General features: G+C 37.6%; 1 protein-coding gene across 5 annotated transcripts in view; it reads right to left on the reverse strand.

The window, feature by feature from the left end:
- The window catches only part of apba1a (amyloid beta (A4) precursor protein-binding, family A, member 1a), a 357,632-nt gene that overhangs the window by 236,317 nt on the left and 100,380 nt on the right, over positions 1-20,935 (reverse strand). For 4 of the 5 annotated variants that reach the window (XM_051927782.1, XM_051927781.1, XM_028802334.2 and 1 more), the window contains exon 2: positions 10,359-10,445. The exons of the other annotated variant lie outside the window; for it this stretch is intronic. The gene's annotated coding sequence lies outside the window, so the exon portion shown is untranslated. The remainder of the gene's footprint in view (positions 1-10,358; positions 10,446-20,935) is intronic. 5 annotated transcript variants of the gene reach the window in all.

Genomic DNA, 20,935 nt, shown 5'->3' on the forward strand with positions numbered 1-20,935 from the left:
ACCATTTCATATTGTTAGCTTTTAAATTTACTGGTTATGAGATTTCTTTTTTCTGCCCGTTAATTATAATTTATTTCTTATGTTTCTTGGCTCCAGTTACGTGGACCCTTTTTGGCTTATGACTTACCATTCGATTCTCTAACTATGATCCTGGCTACAGTTTGTGAGCTTTGTTATCTAATTTTTGTCTTCCCAGTTATGACCCCTGCGTAAATTCTGACTTCTCTTTTTTATCTTCTGGTTCCATTTTCTCTCAAAACTGTGGTCTGGAAGAACGTGCAACATTCAAATGAACGACGACTTTGCAGACGATTTGCTGTGAAGCAGCAGCAATAATCACTGCAATACCACTTTGCAATATCTGTATAAAAATTAAAGACTAGAGCTTTCTAGTTCTTATAGCATATAACATAACTATTGCTGGTGCTGATTTTTTATTAACTCTTGCTGAGACTCCTACCGTTCTTCCTTATTAAAAGAGCCTAAAAATCTTGATCCTGCATATTATATGCATTAAATATTTATACATGGCATCACTGAGGTGCAGCTATTGGTCCTGAAGTAAAATGTACAGGCTAGACCTATATGGAGTTTGCCTACATGGGTCTGCTATTGGCATTTTGTTACTAGCAAGACTGAAAAGGTTTTTTTTGTTTTTTTGTTTTTTTTTTTAAGATTAAACCTCCTTAAAGGTTGCAATAAAGCAACTAATAGATTTGCACAGAAACCTGCTGACTGTACATTATAAAAATGTCTATTACAAAAATACTCGTAAAGGTCAAGTAAATTGATATATCCTCAAATAAATACTTTTTTAAAGCTTGAAAATCTGCAGATATGCTGAAAATGTGGCCAACTAACATTTAAAAAGCGTCATTTATCATCAAATGACTCTGGTGGAAACTAACATACCATAATATATGTAGCATTGCTTAATCCATTTCAGGGTGGTAGGAGGCTACTGCTTACCTCAACAGCATTGGGGTGCAAGGCAGGAACCACCCCTGGACTGGGTGGCCCATTAACACATAATCACAAAGGAGCCAATTTAAAATTTCAGGACTACTTTATTTTTGTTGTGGGAAGAAACCCAAGTAAGATGAAGAAAAATTCACACATGTGGGGAGAGCATGTAAACTCCACACAGTAAACAAATGAGCAAAGGCAGCATGATGAATCAGTGAGGCAGTAGGGGTAACCTATATGTCACCATTCACTGGAAGAAACTGCACACTTTTTAAATTTTCTAAATTTAATTTATTTTTATGTGTGGAATACAAAAATCTATAAATGTATGGACTACTGTTTATTTGCCTAGTATTACTTTCTCCGCAATATGGTAAGTTATTAAATGTGTATGACAGTGTGGGTCGGCTCCTTGATCCCTCTTCTCATTTGGGTTCCTCTTGAACTCGACACCATCGATAGTCGTGATCAGGATGGGCTGTACAAATGAGAATACCACATGAAGCAAGGGGAAGGTGCAAAAGTGTACAGTGCCTTTATTAAAAACAACAAACGGTGTCCAAATAAATAGTGCAGTGTTTCAAAATAGTCCATAAATAAATAATCCATTAAAGCTTGTGAAAAAGTGGAGGTTAACATAATCTAATAAATCCCATTAAAACAAGGTTAAAATACTGGAAGGAACAATCATTTAAAAAAAAAAAAAAACCTGGTGCCTTCTCCTTTTACCTGGAGGCTCCTCTGCGTATCCTCCACGGGCCTCGCACCACAGGAGTTGCCCTGTCAGCAGACGCAGCTGACCTTCCACACATCTAGTTGCCTTCCGTCCCCTGGCTATATACAGGCTCCCTCGCCGGACCAAGACTCAGGTCCCCAACGACCAGGGCTCTCACGCTGGGGCTCTCCCCCCAAGCCTCCTTGACCCCATTGACTTCCTCAGCGAGCCATCCAAACTCCTGGGGCCTCATGTATAAACGGTGCGTACGCACAGAAATGTTGCGTACGAACCTTTCCACGCTCAAATCGCGATGTATAAAACCTAAACTTGGCGTAAAGCCACGCACATTTCCACGGTAACTCATACCTTGGCGTACGCAATTTATCCGCCCGGTTTTGCAGACTGGCGGCACCCAGTGTCAAAGCAGTGCTACTGTTCCTGTGTGGTTACCCTTTCTTAGATCCACATCCACGGCGGCGGCTTTATCAAATACACTGAAATTAACCGCATATCGTTCATAAATTTAATGCATCTGATTGTAATTAACCTGTAACAATATAATGGTCCACAGAATGGTCAAACTACTGTTCCTGTGTGCTCATCCTTTCTTTCTTAGCTCCACATTCCTGACGCGGCTTTATAAATACACTGAAATTAACTGCATATTGTTTATTAGTGTAATACATCTGATTGTAATTAACCTGCTGCAATATAATGGGCCAGGGAATAGCCATAGTATTCCAAATACCAGAACTGCTTTAGTGTTGTTACGCTCACTGCATCTTGTTCTTCTTTTTGCTGTTCCCGTTAAGGGTTGCCACTGCGGATCATTTTTTTCCATATTACTCTCACTGCACCACTCGGAGTATTTATATCACTGTATCTGAGTGTGAATCACAGCAGCAGATGATCGGAAAGAGAATTATCGGTATACAGTTTCAAGTACACACTACCTCAACCACGGCAAAAAGCGTCAAACCCTTTCCTGTACGGACCTCGCGTTTCAGAAACAGTTTCATCCCACGAACTATAAACGCACTCAATCACCTCACTGTAAACTTGCACTACAGTTATAATATTGCACAACCTGCGCTACTTTATAAAGCGCGTATGATGACAATATCATTTTTAAGATGAAATGCAGCAAAATATGTTGCTTATAGTATACAGATAAAACTTTAACTTCATTTAAATAATCTGTATTGCTAATAATTAAACATGTGAGGACACGGTGCCGCAGCGCTAGCTAGTTCACGGATAGCTCCTGCCTTGCGCTGTATTCTTGCTGGTGCTGACGCGACACTGGAAGGATTGACGAATAGAATAATTAAACATGTACTACGAAGATATTTCAATGTTCCTTAAAAGTTTTGAAGAATCGGCGTTCTAAGCTTACAAATGGCTTCACGTCTATTACAGAGCTGATTGTGTGGCGATTGGAGAAAGAAAAGTATGGACAGGAATTGGAGGTTAGTACGTTTGAAAGAGACAGTACTTCTGTAATAAATTATTTCATCGAAGGTCACACATGGTGCAACAAGCCTCTTGCGTGAGATATGAACAATCACTGCGCCACCGTGTTCCCATGTTTAATAACATGCTTTCATTCCTATCATCATGAAAATGATATCACGTATACATCTCAGTATTTTAATTATTCAGAGAGCTGTAATATCTCGAATGTAATGCATTCTGTGTCCTGTCGGAGAAAGAGAAAGAACGGAAGCACGTAGTGATTCACACACATAGAGCACATAGAAGATCAAACACAGAAAAAAGCATTTAACATGCTACTTGAGAAACTAGTAAAATAAACGATTTTAAGAAATTTCGAGATTAAAGTTGACATTTCGTGCTTTTTTCCCACTGTGTGCCTATGTTTTTTGTTTGTACCCTAATACGCTTTCATATGACACTCAGACGGTGGGCTACAACTCGCCTTTCACAGCGACTTTGATATGTGATTTCGGGCACTGTGTGACTTCGTGAATTTGATCTTTCGAGTTTTTCCGACACTCTGTCACTCGATCAACTTTCTTTTGTTGATTATACCACTGTTTAAACCAACAAATAGCATGTTTTTCCTTTGCCTCCACTTGGTATTCGCTTAAATTCTTATATTTTCCCCTGTGCTTTTCCCATTGTCTTTTCACAGAAGGCTATTTATATTGATTTGCATATTCAAAGAGGCGTAATTCTGGGAGGAGTTGGGGCGGGACAGAAGGCGCGTGCACGTGTGTTACTTTTCACGCAAATCGGGATTTATGTAGTGGAAGAACGTGAAAGTATGCGTGCGCACAGATTCCTGCATCTGGATTTTTCTGTGTGTACGCACAATCCCGCTTTTGTGCTTACGCCATGTTATAGTGTGAGTTCTACGCACGGCGTTATACATGAGGCCCCTGGTCACTCCCGCTCATCAAAACAGCTCAGTGGGAGCAACCCATTCCGACTGCCTGCCTTCTCTCCAATAAGCCTACTCCCTTTCGCTCGCTCACTCCCGCACCGGCTCTTTCGCCTCCTGCCTCCTACCTTCTTCCTTCACTAACCTCCGTTCTGTCTTTTTTCTTCTTTTCTCCTATCTTGCACTCACGCTTCCCCTTTTACAATAGGGACGTTGCAGAGGTGTGGCAATTAGAAGCTCCCTGTATCAATTACAGCCATAGGCGATTCCGCACCCATGCACTTAAGTGTGGGACCGATCACATCGTGCCCAGGAACCGCACCTGCAACGCTGCCATGCCCCCTCCTTAAAGCTGCGAGTGTGCCGATTATCAGCCGCGGACCTCACTTTACCACAATGTGATAAACTTATGTGCACATCATACCCACTTAACAACCAAAACAAAGCCGTTATTGTCACGTACGCCTTTCACCAGTGGTACACATTATACTTGATTGAATAAGGTAAAAGGTTTATAATTCATTCTATGACTTTAATTTTTTACTGTACTACCACTTCAAGAGAATGTACTCTGTCCATAACTTATGGAGATATTCAAGAGTGAGTAAAGACTTTGAGATCTAAAATCCATCCTGTGATAAAAATAGTTAAATAATTAAAGTGTGATATCCTGTAATATACTGTAATAATACATGCAGCAGACAGGGTACAATTTCTTGCCATGTTAAATATGTTTATTTATATATTTATTGAAAGGTTAATTGTTAAGTGCTTGTCGGTTTGCAGGGAGTCAGGGTCAGGCTCAAGGACAATCCATTTTCTCACAAACTGCTATATAGTAACACTGAAGAGGTAATCAAATTACTAGTTATTTTAATATCTGCATAGTATTTTGGTTGAAGTGATAGAAAACAATGAACAAAAAAAACCTCAACTGCAAGCTTTTTGCCTTCTACAGTGGAATAAAAAGAAACCAGCAGGAAGATGATGGGCTTTTCCATGTCTGTACAATTTCATAGCTCCAAAAATCTATAGAAAGAAATGAGAACTGAAAGAAAGTGCACTTAAGTATTAAGGGCTCGTTGATGAAAAGGATTTTGCCATTTCCATCTCTAGCTGTAAGACTGATTACTGGCAGAGAGTAACAAAGCAAACAATAAAGAGTGAAGTAACACTTTAGTTGAGATGGGAATTTTATTTTTAGTGTCTGTAATCAATTTTTCTCTCAGCTGTCCCATTCTTTTGATCAGCTCACAATAAGCAATCAAAGTACCTTTCTTCTTAAAGCATACAAAAAGACAGCAAGGCACCCTTGTTACTTACTACAACTTATCTCTTTCTTACAAAAGACCAACAGCATGTAACACAGGCATACATCAGCCATACTTTTTCTGATCACTCTCTGAAATAATCCGTGCACACATTTACTGAACTCAGTCCAGTTTTAGCGTGGTGGAGATTCAGTGCCAATCACAGCAGCATCACTGCACATCCTTTCAAAGTTTGTTCAAGTAATTCTGCTTTTCTCCTACATATCTAGGATAAGCATGTTAGATTAATTGATCACTCTAAGTTCACTTTATATGAACATGTACACTATGTGTGTGCTCTGCAACTAGTGGGCTGTCTGGAGTTGGATTCAGCCTTATGCGCAATGCCACTGGAATAGACTTCCCAAAAAAGCTATACTGAAATGTCATCAGGCCAATCTCATTTTGTTATGTCATTTTCTCCATTGCTGTACAAATGTAATGGTAAGATTAATCATTAGACCTGGTAAAAAATGAAAAATACTTTTAAAACCAGGAAATTCACAGAGGATGCTGTTCAGCTAGTGAAGTCATTCAAGAAAATAAGTTAGCAGCTCTCCTCACCATGCAGTGAATGTGCTCCTATAGCCAGAGCTGCAAAAGTAACCTTTACTTTTGTAATCACATATTGATTTTTGTTGGAGGGCTAAATGGGGAAGAATGGTTTAAAAAAAAAAAGAGGCCATCAACGACTTTTTGATCACATTTCATTTTTAGAGATAATTTCATCTATGGAATCTACTGTACATAGATAATACCACTAAATACATGGCACACTGAACAGCTACATTTTCAATTAGACATATCTGTTTGACTAATCTCAAAGACTTGCTTATACAACAGCTTTTATACAATGCTCCCAAGTCCTACATAAACTGGGACAATATAGCTGAAAACATGAATGCCTCTGTATTGAGTTGGACACATTCAAATGATGAGCTGCAAATATTAGAATAAAAAAAGAAAATGAATTGTGAGTTGATTTTGGCAAATGCAATGAATTTGCTAGATTCCAGATTATTCAGAATGGCAATAAAAGCTCTTTGAAAGCTTAGAATAAAAAGGAGACATAACCATGACGGAAAGAGTCAAAGATGCACAGCTACCTGTGTGCTACCTTTAAAGACAATATTTGCTCAGTATTTTACCAATGCAAATAGCCTCCCACGTTCCCTGCTGAAAACTGGCACTCATACAGGCTATAATTCACATGCCAGGAACAAAGTGAAAAGTTCATTTTAAAATAAGGAAAAAGAAATGTAATTGAAAAAAAGAAAAATTGGAATTGGAAATACTCAAAAATTACATATTAACAGAAATGTCCAAATAAAGAAGACAGAGAGATTGAGGGTTGAAAGAGATTGAGAAATTGAGACCATGAAACAAGTATGGGGTTGGCTTTCCTTATTTTAGATGTAGTAGTAGTAACAGTAACAGAAGCACTAGTAGTATTAGCATTGTCAAATGCATAGAATAGTGTGAAATTCTTACTTTCATGTCTGATAAACTTGCAGCAGTGAAATCCGGACAGATGCAATATGCTTTCTGAATTCTGCTTTTACAATGTGACACTCCACAGCAAATTGGATGCTGGGTCTGAATAGGTCAAAAGGCAAGTTTGAAAAAAAAAATGTCAGAGATGAAATAAGATCTGTCTTTAAGGATGTTTCAGAAAAACAGTGGTCATCGTTAACTAAGGTCTATACTGTACACAAGGCTTTAACAAAGAGTACAACATGTTACATAAAAGTCAAAAGCAGATTTTTTTCAAAAGGTTTTTATTACTTTAGCACAAGTCTCTCTCTAAAACTCATTCTTTTAAATTTTAAAGTTCAGACACTGTTTAAGGTGCATGGCCATCGTCACCATGTGACATGGCTGCAGAACTAGGGGAGTCCACATGGGCCCAGACCTAGACTAATTAATGGTTTACTGCATTCTGTGTTGTTATATGTTACATAACCACTGAGTGAGATTGTTTGATGGTCAAGCATGAAAATAAGAATTTGATTGTATTCTCTAAATGTGACAATTAATTCAAACTGATTGCACTGTATTGTTTTTTATGCCAAATCCAAAAATTATCATTTTGAAAGAGCCAACGCCATTAACTCTAGAATTACCAAAGCCTATGAAAAAACTTGTAGATCCGTCCCACCTTAAAACTCTTCACACCTCTCCGCCAGCGTCTTTTATCCTGTAAATGTGTCGATAAGCAGCAAGCAGCCTATCACATTCCCCCACCGCGCACAGTTTTCTCAGCTCAAGTCAGTTGCTTAGAGCTGTATAGAGTGAGAAGTGAAGCAAAATTATACCTTTTATAAATACTATATCGTTATTTGGAACACATGCATTTCATGTGTGTTCTGTGTCTACAACAATCTATGTAAACACATCGTTAAAACAGAAACTTTTTCATGTTTTAGTAATAATTGACAAAATGTAGACATGAAGTGTATAATGTGTGAAATATCAAATAAACACTTTCACAAAAGGTACAAATATAACAGAACAAGTGCACTTCTATCTATACATATTAATAAAAGGCAAAGCCCTCACTGACTCACTGACTGACTGACTGACTGACTCATCACTAATTCTCGAACTTCCCGTGTAGGTGGAAGGCTGAAATTTGGCAGGCTCATTCCTTACAGCTTACTTACAAAAGTTAGGCAGGTTTCATTTCGAAATTCTACGCGTAATGGTCATAACTGGAACATATTTTTTGTCCATATACTCTAATGGAGGAGGCGGAGTCACGTATCGCGTCATCACGGCTCCTACGTAATCACGTGAACTAAAAACAAGGAAGAGATTTACAGCACGAGTCAAACGCGGGAACGAAGGTAAATGACGTTAATTTTTGACTGACTTTTAATACTGTGTAAGCATACATATTAACATATGTGCAATTAAACGTGTGCATTTACGGGGTGATTTCTCAGGCTTTAAAGCTCGCCTTTTATCAAACGCAGGAACAAAGGTAACTGACGTTGTTCACTGTCTTTTAATACTGTGTAACCATACATATCTATCTACCAGTCAACAGTTGATTCCGTTCTGCCACTGAAGCTCTCTTATCAAAGGGGTGTGAATATCACGCCTTAACGCGAGTTCTTTTTCTGCAGTTACATTCTTGAAGAGAAGCACACTTGTTCTGTTATATTTGTACCTTTTGTGAAAGTGTTTATTTGATATTGGGACTTCAGGCTTCACACATTATACACTTCATTTCTATATTTTGTCAATTATTACTAAAACATGAAAAACGTTTCTGTTTTAACGATGTGTTTACATAGATTGTTGTAGGCACGGAAAACACATGAAATGCATGTGTTCCAAATAATGATATACTGTAGTATTTATAAAAGGTGTAATTTTGCTTCACTTCTCACTCTATACAACTCTAAGCAACTGACACGCAGGTAAACAGACCTGAGCTGAGAAAAGTGTGAGGCAGTGGGGTGATGTGATTGTAGGCTGCTTGCTGCTTATTGACACATTTACAGGACAAAAGATGCTGGCGAAGAGGTGAAAAGGGATTTAAGGTGGGACAGATCTATGAGTTTTTTCGTAGGCTTTGGTAATTCTAGTGTTAACAACCTAAGTGTTGTCCCTAAATTCACAACACCAATCAACACTCAGCTTTACACACTTTCTGTAGCAAAAAGTGTGCATGCACAAGAAGACAAATACTGAGGAAATTTAAAAAATGCAGATTACAAAACATTAATAAAGTGGTCATAAATCTCTGAGCTGTTTGGCATATTAAAATAGTTTCACATTGGTGAATTTAGTGGGTGATAATGTGTTTCTTCATATTGCATACTCAGTGTAAGTCTTGTGAATCCTTAATTAATGTTTAATAAGACCAAACAAAGCTCATATTCACAATAATTTTACCAGCATGCTATGAACTCTTAATATGCCAAACTGCATGATGAAAAAACACTTCATTGGTGCTATGTAAGAGTTGAGACCAAAGGTTACTTTAGATTATGCTAAAATGTTACTAAAATATTACTAAAATTCTGCTTTTTAGGACTTGATGCCAGTTGATAGTTGTGGTTTATATCAATTATAAATCAACTTTGAACGATTTTTAACTATCTTTATATTAATACTGAATGTTGCCTTTTGGTCCTGTAGTAGGGAGTCCTAAAATTAATCTCTGGGTATCAGTGCCTGCCCCCAAGCCCTGAAGTTCTGTTCAGTACCCCCAGATGCATTCTGCAGTCAATAATGTGCACATCACCTGCCTAGCAAGGCACAGCATACAAAGCACCAAAAACAGTGACACCCATGAACAAAATAAACAAAATAGTAACATCCATGAAAATCAAATATACAAAATACAGACAAGATGTAGTCACCAAGCCAACAATAAAAATATGAATAATCAGAAATAAAATGAATAATGGAGGATGTGTAATTTTTTTAAAAAGGTCATCAGTGCATCCTGACAAAGGAAAGGAGCCAGAAATACAAAAATATGACAGCTCAAATACAATCTAATCATATCAGAACACAAGCCCTTTATGTTAAAATGTATGTAACCTATTGCTCTGCATTCAAACTGACAGAAAGACTGACATCTAGTTTTCACAGACTATACTTAAGGAAAGCTGGCCACATTTTTGAGTTTGGCTTCTCAGGAGGTTTCAGTCTCGTAAATGAACTCAACCTACTGGCTTTAACACTCAATTCATACTACCCAATGGTCAATGCTGGGATGGACATGAGACACTGGGTGAGTTAAAAATGTATAGCCCTTCAAATCTTGTGAAAAATAAACACAACAAAATGCACTTCTACTTTCAAAAATATTTAAAAATATCTAAGAGCTTTTTTACTATCCAGTGAGCATCCTGAACAAAATAAAGACAATCAAGGTCTTCCTGTACACTGTCTTTCAATGATATCATTGTATATGCTTTTAACATTTTGCCAGTTAACTCACATTCACATCCATGCAGCTTTCAGATGAGCAGTCCTGTTTTAACAGCCCTAAAGGGAAAGAATGCAGGATTCCAAACTTCTCAAAATCCTAGACAAAAAAAAGAAAAAAAGAAAAGGAAATGAAGATGTAGAACATATGGAAAGATTTTCGATGAGACGCTGTCAAGGCTGAGAAGGAAACAATTTTATCTGTTAGGTGGAAAACATTATGGTGTGACAGATGTGACAATATTTATGGCAGCAGCAGGCTATTGAAATTCAAGTCACAAGCCACACTCCTCTTTAGTGGGGAAAAAATAAACTTGTCTGGGATACTTGTTTTCTCTACAACTATACTGCAACATAAACTATTTCATTAATAAATGATATCACATAAAAATGTTGCCAAAAAAAAAAAGATTTTCTCATCAGAGGGTAAACAGCTGTGGATGAATACCAAGTAACAGAATGGGCAACATTGTCCTAATAAAATTTCCCTAAACATTTTTGGCCACTGTTTCTCTGTCGCTGTAATGGAGAAGTTTCTCTCTATCTTTCATTCTCCAGAGGCTCAGGTCATTACAAAAGACAGCCACATAATTTTTTTGCATTAAGTGATTTTAAATATAATGTACACTAGACTTTTTGGACGTTCTTACTGGCATATACATGTTGACTACTGGCCAATTAACATGAAAGAATAACCACTCATTCATATGATATACAGTACTGTACAACAAGCAGTGCAAATAAATATCAACAATTAAAGGAGCAGGTTATTGTTTCACAAAAGATCTATTTCAACTTTCTATTGTCTGGATACCATTTTTTGTTCTTTAGATTCTGATTTAAGTCTTGAGACATATTGGCTTATTGGCCCTTTAACCCACAGAATTTATTATTTGTAACATTCTGAATTACATCTTTGCATGTTCCTCACATTAGTGCTTGTATGTATGTTATTATATTCCTGAGCTAATCAAAATAAGTTTCACTATAACAATTTTTAATTTGAATTTGATCAATTTTTTGTGAAACAATAATCTGCTCCTTTAATTATTGTTATGGTGTGTAATGTGTCCATTAATCTTTCTTGAATCTACAGTTATTTTAAGGAGAAAATATCTTATAGCGAAACAGGATCCATTCAATCTAAGGAGGCAAACAAACACAAGTTCATCTGTCTCAGGGGAATAACTGTGGAGGATCCAATGCCCATTAAATGTCTGGTCAGTTCCCTATCTGTGTACTCAGGTTTCATACTTTTCTGGGGGTTTCAATATTTGACATGCTACAACCTTTTGCTAGAAGACCATATTTCAGGCTAAGTATGATAAAATCAATAAAAAATAAAAAGTAACTTATTACAGCCGCAGTTACCTCACTAGCCAATGTACATCACTACATAATAATTTTAACAAGAATGACAAAAGTTATATGCCATTAATTTATCTGATAGAAAAGTGAGAAAAAAATAAAGGTAGCCATAAAAATTCATCTTTTCAATATGATTTCTTGAAAGAAGTCTGCTTAAATTAACTTTTTTGCCTCGTTTGGATTTTGTAAAAGATCTTGTTATTGCCAGGTCTTAATGATCTTTAATGGGCCCTGTATTTTCACATCTGAAAGGCAAGGCCTTTTGCAACACAGGTGGAACAGTAAATTTTCAAAATTAAAAATCTTTCACCATTGAACAAAACTTGAAAACAAAATAGGCTTTGCTTAGAAACCAATCTCACTTAGGCTTTTAAAAGCATCTGTCATCTGACAATACAAACCAAACGGAACAGGACAGAAAAAACAACTCAGTTGAGTTTGCCACTTCCTCTACTTTCTCTTCTATTCTGTCTTTCTCTCTTGACCAGCTTATGTTATGATAATGGTATGAGTTTAATTGTTTCAGTTTAACATATGTTTCAAATATCAAGAAGTTCAAAAGAAATGGTATTTTCCTAACTTCTATTAGTACAAATTTTATTTTGCCATTTTTTTTTTTATGAATGTCGCCATTTTGAAGTTAAGTTATGTTTCCATCCGAAGTCACTTTGGTGACATCTTTGGAGCAATGGTTTAGAAACTGAACTTTTGTCAGAAAAGCAAAAATTTAACCACCATCACCACTCGCAATTATCTAATCTATTACTCAGTTAAAAATCTGGATTATTTATTTCCCTATTCTGCTAGGCTTTAGTGGCACTCCAGGCTTGTTAAGAAAGCAGATTTAACAGGGATACAGGCATCCAGCCACACTTTCCCACACTTGCATTCCAAACCAAGTGACTGAACTCCATCTTGTGCCAGGATCAGCCTGGACTTCATCTGATAATAAAGGTGTAAATCAGAGTTGAACTGACATCTCTCTAAAAGTCCCTCTACAGATCACTTGAGCCAGAATGTGCGAAACAGACTTAAGCAAGAACAAAGACCTATAATTCAAGGGATGACAACTAGGATGAACAGAATAACCTGTCTATTAGAAGACACTGATTTTGTAAGTGGAAGTGACTTCAGTCTAATCAGGAGAAGGTTCAATCTTCCTTTCCTTGGAGCGCAAAATCCAACAATCTCTTGTGAACCTGAAGCTGAGTTTCAGTCTGTCAAGCCAAAGCTGTGTACCAATAGTCTGTCAAGGCTGAGACACCATTACTTCAAAAAGGGAAATTCAGCATCTAAACCCCTGGGCCAGAATGAGTAATGCCGTTTTCCTATGAAGTGGCAAAAAGACAGCAGAAGACAAGCTGAGGAAGCAGCAGCACAGCACTGACAAGGATCAGGCAGCAATTAGAAAGAGTGCACTTCAAAGCATGAAGAATCCTCCATTTGAACCTGGACCAATAACAAAGCAACAACTCCATTCAACCTCGGAAAATCATCTTTAAAGACTTGGTATCATAAATCTGTTTATCTGTGCCAAGATGAAGTAGAACTCTAAATTCAGTACCAATAAACAGTCAACCTATATATTTGCTAGTGAGTCTACATCCAGTCTTATATGTTAATATATAAATGCATTTCTCATACTTCTATAATCTTTGTGTTTATTATTAAATTGTACTATTCTGTTCCTTAAAACAAGTGTACTTCAGTTACCTTGTTATAAATGTAAAGGTTGGAAACTCCCTCCTACAACAGAGAAAAGTAAGGTAAATAAAGTAGGAGCATTACCGAATTATTTGAGTAATTACTGGTATTGCTGAAGGCAAAATGATAATATTTACCCTCGAGTTCTTAAGGAGGCTAGTGAGTACATTAACACTTGACACATTTTTAGGAAGTCACTGCGCACTGGGGAGATTCCGAAGGACTGGAAAATGGCAAATATCTCGTTATATAAAAAGGGTGACTGGGCAGATCCAAGCAACTATAGGCCAGTAAGCTTAACATGCATCACAGGAAAATTAATGGAAGGAATTATTAAGGATAAGATTGAACAGAACATGGAAAGTACAGGAGTTTTTCTGAACAGTCAGCATGGGTTCAGAAGAGGGGGTTCATGTTTTAGTAACATGCTGGAATTCTATGAGGAAGCAACAAAAGGACATGATCAAAGTGGAGCATATGATATTATTTATCTTGATTTTCAGAAAGCATTTGATAAGGTGCCACCTGAGAGGTTGGGCATCGAACTAAAAGAAGTGGGAGTTCAGGGTGATGTTTTTAGATGGGTGCAAAATTGGCTCAGACACAGGAAGCAGTGGATGATAATGCTAGGAACCTTTTCAGAATTGGCCAATGTTAAGAGTAGTGTTCTACAGGGGTCAGTGCTAGGATCGCTGCTATTTTTAATATATATAAATGATTAAGATAGGAATATAAGTAACAAGCTGGTTAAGTTTGGGGATGATACTAAGATAGATGGATTGGCAGAAAATTTGGAATCCGTTAAATCATTACAGAAGGCCTTGGGCAGCATACAGGCTTGGGCAGATTTGTGTCAGATGAAATTTAATGTCAGCAAAAGTAAAGTATTGCACATAGGGAGTTAAAATGTTAGGTTTGAATGCACAATGGGAGATCTGAAAATTGAGAGTTACACCTTATGAGAAGGATTTGGGAGTCATAGTGGACTCTACGCTATCAACTTCCCGTCAGTATTCAGAGACCATTAAGAAGGCAAATACAATGTTAGGTTATACAGCATGATGTGTGGAGTACAGGTCCAAGGAGGTTATGCTCAACCATTATAATGCACTTGTGAGGCCTCATCTGGACTACTGTGTGCAGTTGTGGTCTCCAGGCTACAAAAAGGACATAGCAGCACTAGAAAAGGTACAGAGAAGAGAGCGACTAGGCTGATTCAAGGCTGATACAGGGTTTGAATTATGAAAAAAGAGTACAAGAGCGGAGTCTTTTCAGTTTAAGCAAAAGAAGATTGAGAGGTGACGTGATTGAAGTGTTTAAAATCAGGAAGGGAATTAGTACAGTGGATCAAGACTGTTACTTTAAAATGAGTTCATCAAGAACACGGGGACACATCTGGAAACTTGTTAAGGGTAAATTTCACATGAACATTAGGAAGTTTTTCTTTACGCAGAGAACCATAGACACTTGGAATAAGCTAACAACTTACTGTGGTAGACAGTAAGAATTTAGGGACTATCAATACTAGACTTGATGGGTTTTTTTTTAGAAGAATTAAGTGGATCGTACTGGTGAGCTTTGTTGAGCTGAATACCCCGTTTTCATTTAAATTGTTCTAATTAACCAATTTAAAATTCACTCAATTCCCACATTTAAAATGACCCTTGTCCTAGGTGGGCAAGTTAAAATTTCTGTTTTACAAATCCTACATTAGAGTATCACTGACCAAAACTTATTTTATTATTTATGGATAAGACTTCAAGGAAGGGAAAACTGCATGCAGGTATTATAATAATTGGTGCCTTAATCACAATGGCATTTTAGCTTTGCAACACTGCAGACAATTGCTTTTCATCTTCCAAAATGCTTTGATTTGCTCCAAAAATGCTCTTTCTACCACTTGAAATGTTTAGATCTATAAATGTGATATGTGACTTTACACTAAACATGACTGACTTATAGGGTACCAAGTGCATCATCAGTAATAAAGTTTCATGTTCATTTACACCTGGGGGGTTGCTTTGCCCTAGATGTGTTTCAAATTAATTTTCTAGGGCAGCTTGCTTTTTGACGAAGTATTGTAGGCAGTATAGTTTATTCTGGCTCGTTTAACAGCCAAGTGAAGCCATCTGCATTGACTCAAAGGTCCAGAGTAGGTAAGCAGGCATTTATTGTCCTAAGGCTTTTGGATTCAGGATTGTTGAGAGAATGGAGTACAAAGCATAGCTGCATGGGGCTAATTGAAATATCATTAGCGGTATGCAGTTTCATACACTTGTAACAGTTCCACATAAGATATTTAGAAGTATTTTTAGCCCCTGTTGACCTATTTATGGTGTTGCAATATTTTGGATGAGTCAAAAAGCTTTTAATTAAGAATTCATTTTCCACAAAGAATATTTAAAATTGCAGTAGTATGCAGAACAGATAAATCCAGCAGCCTGACTGCATTTGTTCATATGTATTGGTTGCTTATTATTCATGCAGTTAACAATTTATGACATGAGGCGGGGTGGCTCTGATGATATAAGTGGGATTTTCTCCCAGCTGTTTGCTTCTTTTTAAAATTCATTAGCTTTTCCTGACATTTGAATCCTATTAGTACAGTTTGGCCATCAGGTTTTCAAGGGCCCATGAGAGTGGTGACTCGATGAATAGCTAAACTTGGCTAGATGCCTGTGAAAATGAAAATATCCAGTAATGCAGCAAAAGACAACATCATGGGAGTAGGTGACCTACAGCAAAATGATTTCTTGTGCTATTTGTTTTTAAACATACTAACAAAATGGTTACAGACTAAACAGCAAGTGAATAAAATTAAGAATGCTGTCTTCAGAAATGCCCACACCAGTCTAATTTCCTAAGTCCATATTAGCAAATATAGAACTATTCATTATTTTTTAGACAGTTTTTTTTAATTAATAGTGTGGGAATTTAGAAAGAAAAAGAGCCCATGAGTCACATTGGCTACTCCCAGAAAGACTTCCAATAAGCAGCAAATGCTGGTATCACCTAGGCTAACAAATGAAAACTACTGTGGAGCACCTGTGACAGCTTCCTCTGATCTCCTGACACAGCATGGTCAAAAGTGAGCATCAGACTAAGCCATCTAGCTCGTAAATAGCTCACATAAACAAAACATAGAAATAGGAATTGTTATACAGTGTGTTAGGGGTCCACGGTGTTGCTAAATATTAAAGACAATGTGACTCAGGCTTTGTAGGTGTAGGTATATGCTGGCAGAAAGCCATGCGGTCACATGTTACTTAATGGAGGAAAGGGCCGATTGCTTGTTCACGTTCAACACAGCCTTCCCTCGTTGACACTCTGTGGGTCATTAAGGAAAGCACCTACACTTGCAGAGAGTATAAAGATCTGAGTTAGAACGGAGATCAAGATCAAGAATGGAAAGGAAGGAAAATCTAGTTAAAGAAGAAGTCGGGGGGTGGGGGGGTAGTGTGGGAGGGGTATGGGGGTTGGTATAAGGAGGGAATTGGGCTAGTGTGGAGGAGATGAGACAAGCCAGTCAGGATGCCCTGTGAGATAGTGAGAGGAATGGTGAACCAGGGGAAGGTTGCTCCTGTTGAGCATTATGAGCAGGAGCAGCTGAGCGCTCTCAAGGTCATCCTGCGGATGATGAGGGATTATGGTAGGACAAAGAAGACAGCCTCTGAGTGTCCCAGCAGACAGTGACGTAGGTGGCTAGAACGAAAGCTAAGGTCAGTTGACCATGTTCTCTGGCATCTCAGCCGTGCCGAGAAGACCCTGGGGAGATGGGCATGAGAGAGAGTCACTGGGGCTCAGAGGAAAAGAAAGGTAGTTCTGACTCTGCTTTTATTCTTGATTTTAACATATATATTTGTATATATTTATTGCTTTTTTTACCTTTCACCACAAACATTTTTATGGAATATTTATTGAGGATTGTTACACTGCCGTTCTAGAACATGGTTGCTACTTTTAAAACAGCACACTATACACTGTTGCACCAGATTTGTTTTTTATATGTGTATTCTGTCACCCAGAAGAAACAAATAGGGAAACCTGCCTGAGTAAATCAGAACTGTGGCATAACAACTGTTCCAGAACTCTAAAGATTAGTGTACTGCCAAGATGGAGAAGTAGCAGAACACAAGAGCAACAGATGACAGGTCAGAAGATAAAATAGTTTAAATATACCTAAGATGTTATAGGTGAATCACGTCTAGCTTTTATCAAAAAGAGAGGCCATACTGAAGTCTAAGTCAGAAAAACAACTGCTAAGTCATTTTCCATAAAACTCTAACCAAAAACACAACAAACGCTATTCCACATATCCCCAAATTTGAACAACTAGTTATCAGTGAAGCTGGCTATAGGTTGTTGCACCAATGACATCGCTTTGTGTTACATCTTGGAAAAGTTGACTAGCAACCCCTGAAGGCATCCTTCACCATCAGTTCCGAATTAGAACCATCCATAACAAAAACTAAATGACATTGCAACTATTTCAAAAGAAATGATAAATTATTACTGGAACACTTAACAATAATTCATAACAAAAATAAACAATTCTATGGATTTTTTTCTGTCCAGAAATAAAGAAAACATTCCAGAATTTCATTGAGAAGAATTTGTAGGAAATAATTACAAAAGAAACAATTGTAAGAGTTAAGTAACCCAACAGATAGAAAGGATGACTGAAGCTCCTGCCAAAAATAGAGCAAGGATAGGAAGGAAACACCAGAAGCAGCAGCATTTCCTGATTGTTCATTGACACACACACTATCAGAGAGGAATACAAGACTGTGTTTTGCCTCTAACAAACAAGATTGCATGGAAGCTGTGCAGGAGATCCTACAATTTAAGAGCAATTAAAGTTTCAGAGGTGCAGGGAATTCTGGGCTTTGCTGGAAGTAATCACTGGTTGGTTTTATAGGCACCTCATGGCCAGGGGATCACTGAGATGGGTGAAAACTGGGGTTAACACTTAACTGGCAGAGGAAAGAGATGGCTGGGTCTTACAATATAAAGAAAGACAGATAGAGACTGAGAGGGAAAGAAAAAGAGACAGATATGGAGAAAAGGGTGTTTCGGTGTGGCACTATGGCAGGCACTTGGGTGAGCCACAACACCTGACAGGCCGTTAATCAATAGCTAAATGTTCAGGCCCAGAGAGGCAGCATAGTTTTAATTCAGTTCTGATTACTTTGTACTTTTTTCCCTGCAATCAGCTCTCCCTTTTCATGTTTTGTTTAAGAGAGGTACCATTTCTTACTTAACTTTTCTCTTATGTGAAGTCATAAGAGCCCCCTCCTCTCACATCATCTAGTTTAGGCCTAACTCACTAGATTTGGACTGTTAGTTTCTGATTGGGTATTTAATATTAAGAAATTCCCATTGATACCTGAGTACAGGTGAGAGATTTTGCATGTCCCAAATTCTATAATCTACTTATACTGGCAAACACTACAGCCACTGTAGGCTCACTGGTCTTAGAGGACTGTTCATGAATCTTCTAGTGAGTGTAATCTGAGCCAAACTGGCTCTGTGGCTGCAAAGTAGGAAGAATGACTGATTTACTACTCTAACGATGAGGCAACCAGGCCCATCCCTTTCATCTTGGTGTCTTTGAATTCTTTTCTTTTGTTTCCAAGTGAACAAATTAGCTCACTGTTGGACACAATGAATATTCCACAATCTTTACTATTGTAGTTTGTCATGCATTAATTCACATGTCTAGCCCTAAATAAAGTAAGACATTGCATGTTCGCACATATTTTATTAATGTGACATCCTCAATATTTTTGGAGTTACAGCTGGTGTCTGTGTAACCTGCACATTCCTATATCTCAGATATTACAGAGAACAACAGAACTGCAAAACTAAAACTTCGTAATGGAAGAAATGTCAAAAACTGAAAAATGCACGAGTGTTGATTTATTCTTAGGATGTATTTCATTGTATCCTTTGTAATCCTGTCTCTGAAATGATGTAAATAATAAACAATGGATTCAAAATTAACCACATGTCCTAATGTTATTGATGGGTGATATTTCTTTTTGTGGGGTGCAGAAGGCACTATTCTTCAAGTACTATACAGTATGTTAGCTAAAACTAAATCTTATGCAGTGTGAATTGTGGACATAGTATCTCTGTCACTACTGTAAAATGCCAAATAAATTAGGGATCTTTCAGTTTCTTATAGAGCGTTTTGGAAGTCAGCAGTACAGTGTATGGATGCATCTCTCCTCTCCACATGTCCAAACCATCGCAATCTTGCCTCTCTGACTTTGTCTCCCAACTGTCCAACTTGAGCTGACCCTCTAATGTACTCATTTTTAATCCTATCATCCTCGTCACACCCTGCAAATCTTAGCATCTTTAACTCTACTACCCCCAGCTCTGTCTCCTGCTTTCTGGTCAGTGCCTACATCTCCAACCCATATAACATAGATGATTTCACTACCATCCTGTAGACCTTCCCTTTCACTCTTGCTGATATCAGTCTGTTACAAATCACTCCTGACACTCTTCTCCATCCATTCCACCCTGCCTACACTCTCTTTTTCACCTCTCTTTCACAATCCCCATTACTCTGTACTGTTGATCCCAAGTATTTAAACTCATCCATCTTCGCCAACTCTACTCCTTGCTTCCTCACCATTCCACTGACCTCCCTCTCATTTACACACATGTATTCTGTCTTGTTCCTACTGACCTTCATTCCTCTCCTCTCTACAGCATATCTCCACCTCTCCAGGGTCTCCTCAACCTGCTCTCTACTATCGCTACAGATCACAATGTCATCAGCAAACATCATAGTCCGCTGGGACTTCTGCCTAACTCTCATCTGACTTAATATAATCTATCCCAAAACAGAGCATTTATAGAGAGTAGACAAACAGGTTGTTATCTACATTTGTACATCAAACAATTAGAATTATATTGCTGTCACACTCCTGAAGTTGTGAGAGCCCCTCCTTGAATGAACATTGACATATCAAAGGGTTGGTACATACTAATAAGCCAGTTTCCTTATATCAAATGGTTAAATAATCTTTTGGATTTACAGGAAAGGTGAAATGCTATAAACAGGTAGTTTCTAGCAAAATGTTTTTTTCTCATCTATGTTATATATCAGAGTTAAATGATATTTTTTTTATCATTTTTTAATACTACAATCCCTCCATAGTACATTTTTTTTATGCGTGTGTGTGTTGGAGTGCAAGAACCCTTTTCATGTGGTTCCCTCGGAGTAAACTGTCTGATTTGTTAAAAGTTTCACTTGTTTCCACAAGAGAGTGATGATTAACAGTATCTAGCATACGGGGAAATGCTCAGCACAGGTTATGCAGACAAAGGGAAATATACAGTACTTCATTCAGGCATGTGCATGTGTTTCTAGTCTACTGTTGCTAGAAATACATCAATAACAAATTAAGTGGGCATTGCAGATTAACTGTGAATTACTCATATTACACCACTGAAAACTGTATTTATTATCAATGTGAATATGGGAACACTGACAAAATATTA

The sequence above is a fragment of the Erpetoichthys calabaricus genome, chromosome 5, assembly GCF_900747795.2.
Source record: "Erpetoichthys calabaricus chromosome 5, fErpCal1.3, whole genome shotgun sequence".
Lineage (NCBI taxonomy): Eukaryota > Metazoa > Chordata > Cladistia > Polypteriformes > Polypteridae > Erpetoichthys > Erpetoichthys calabaricus.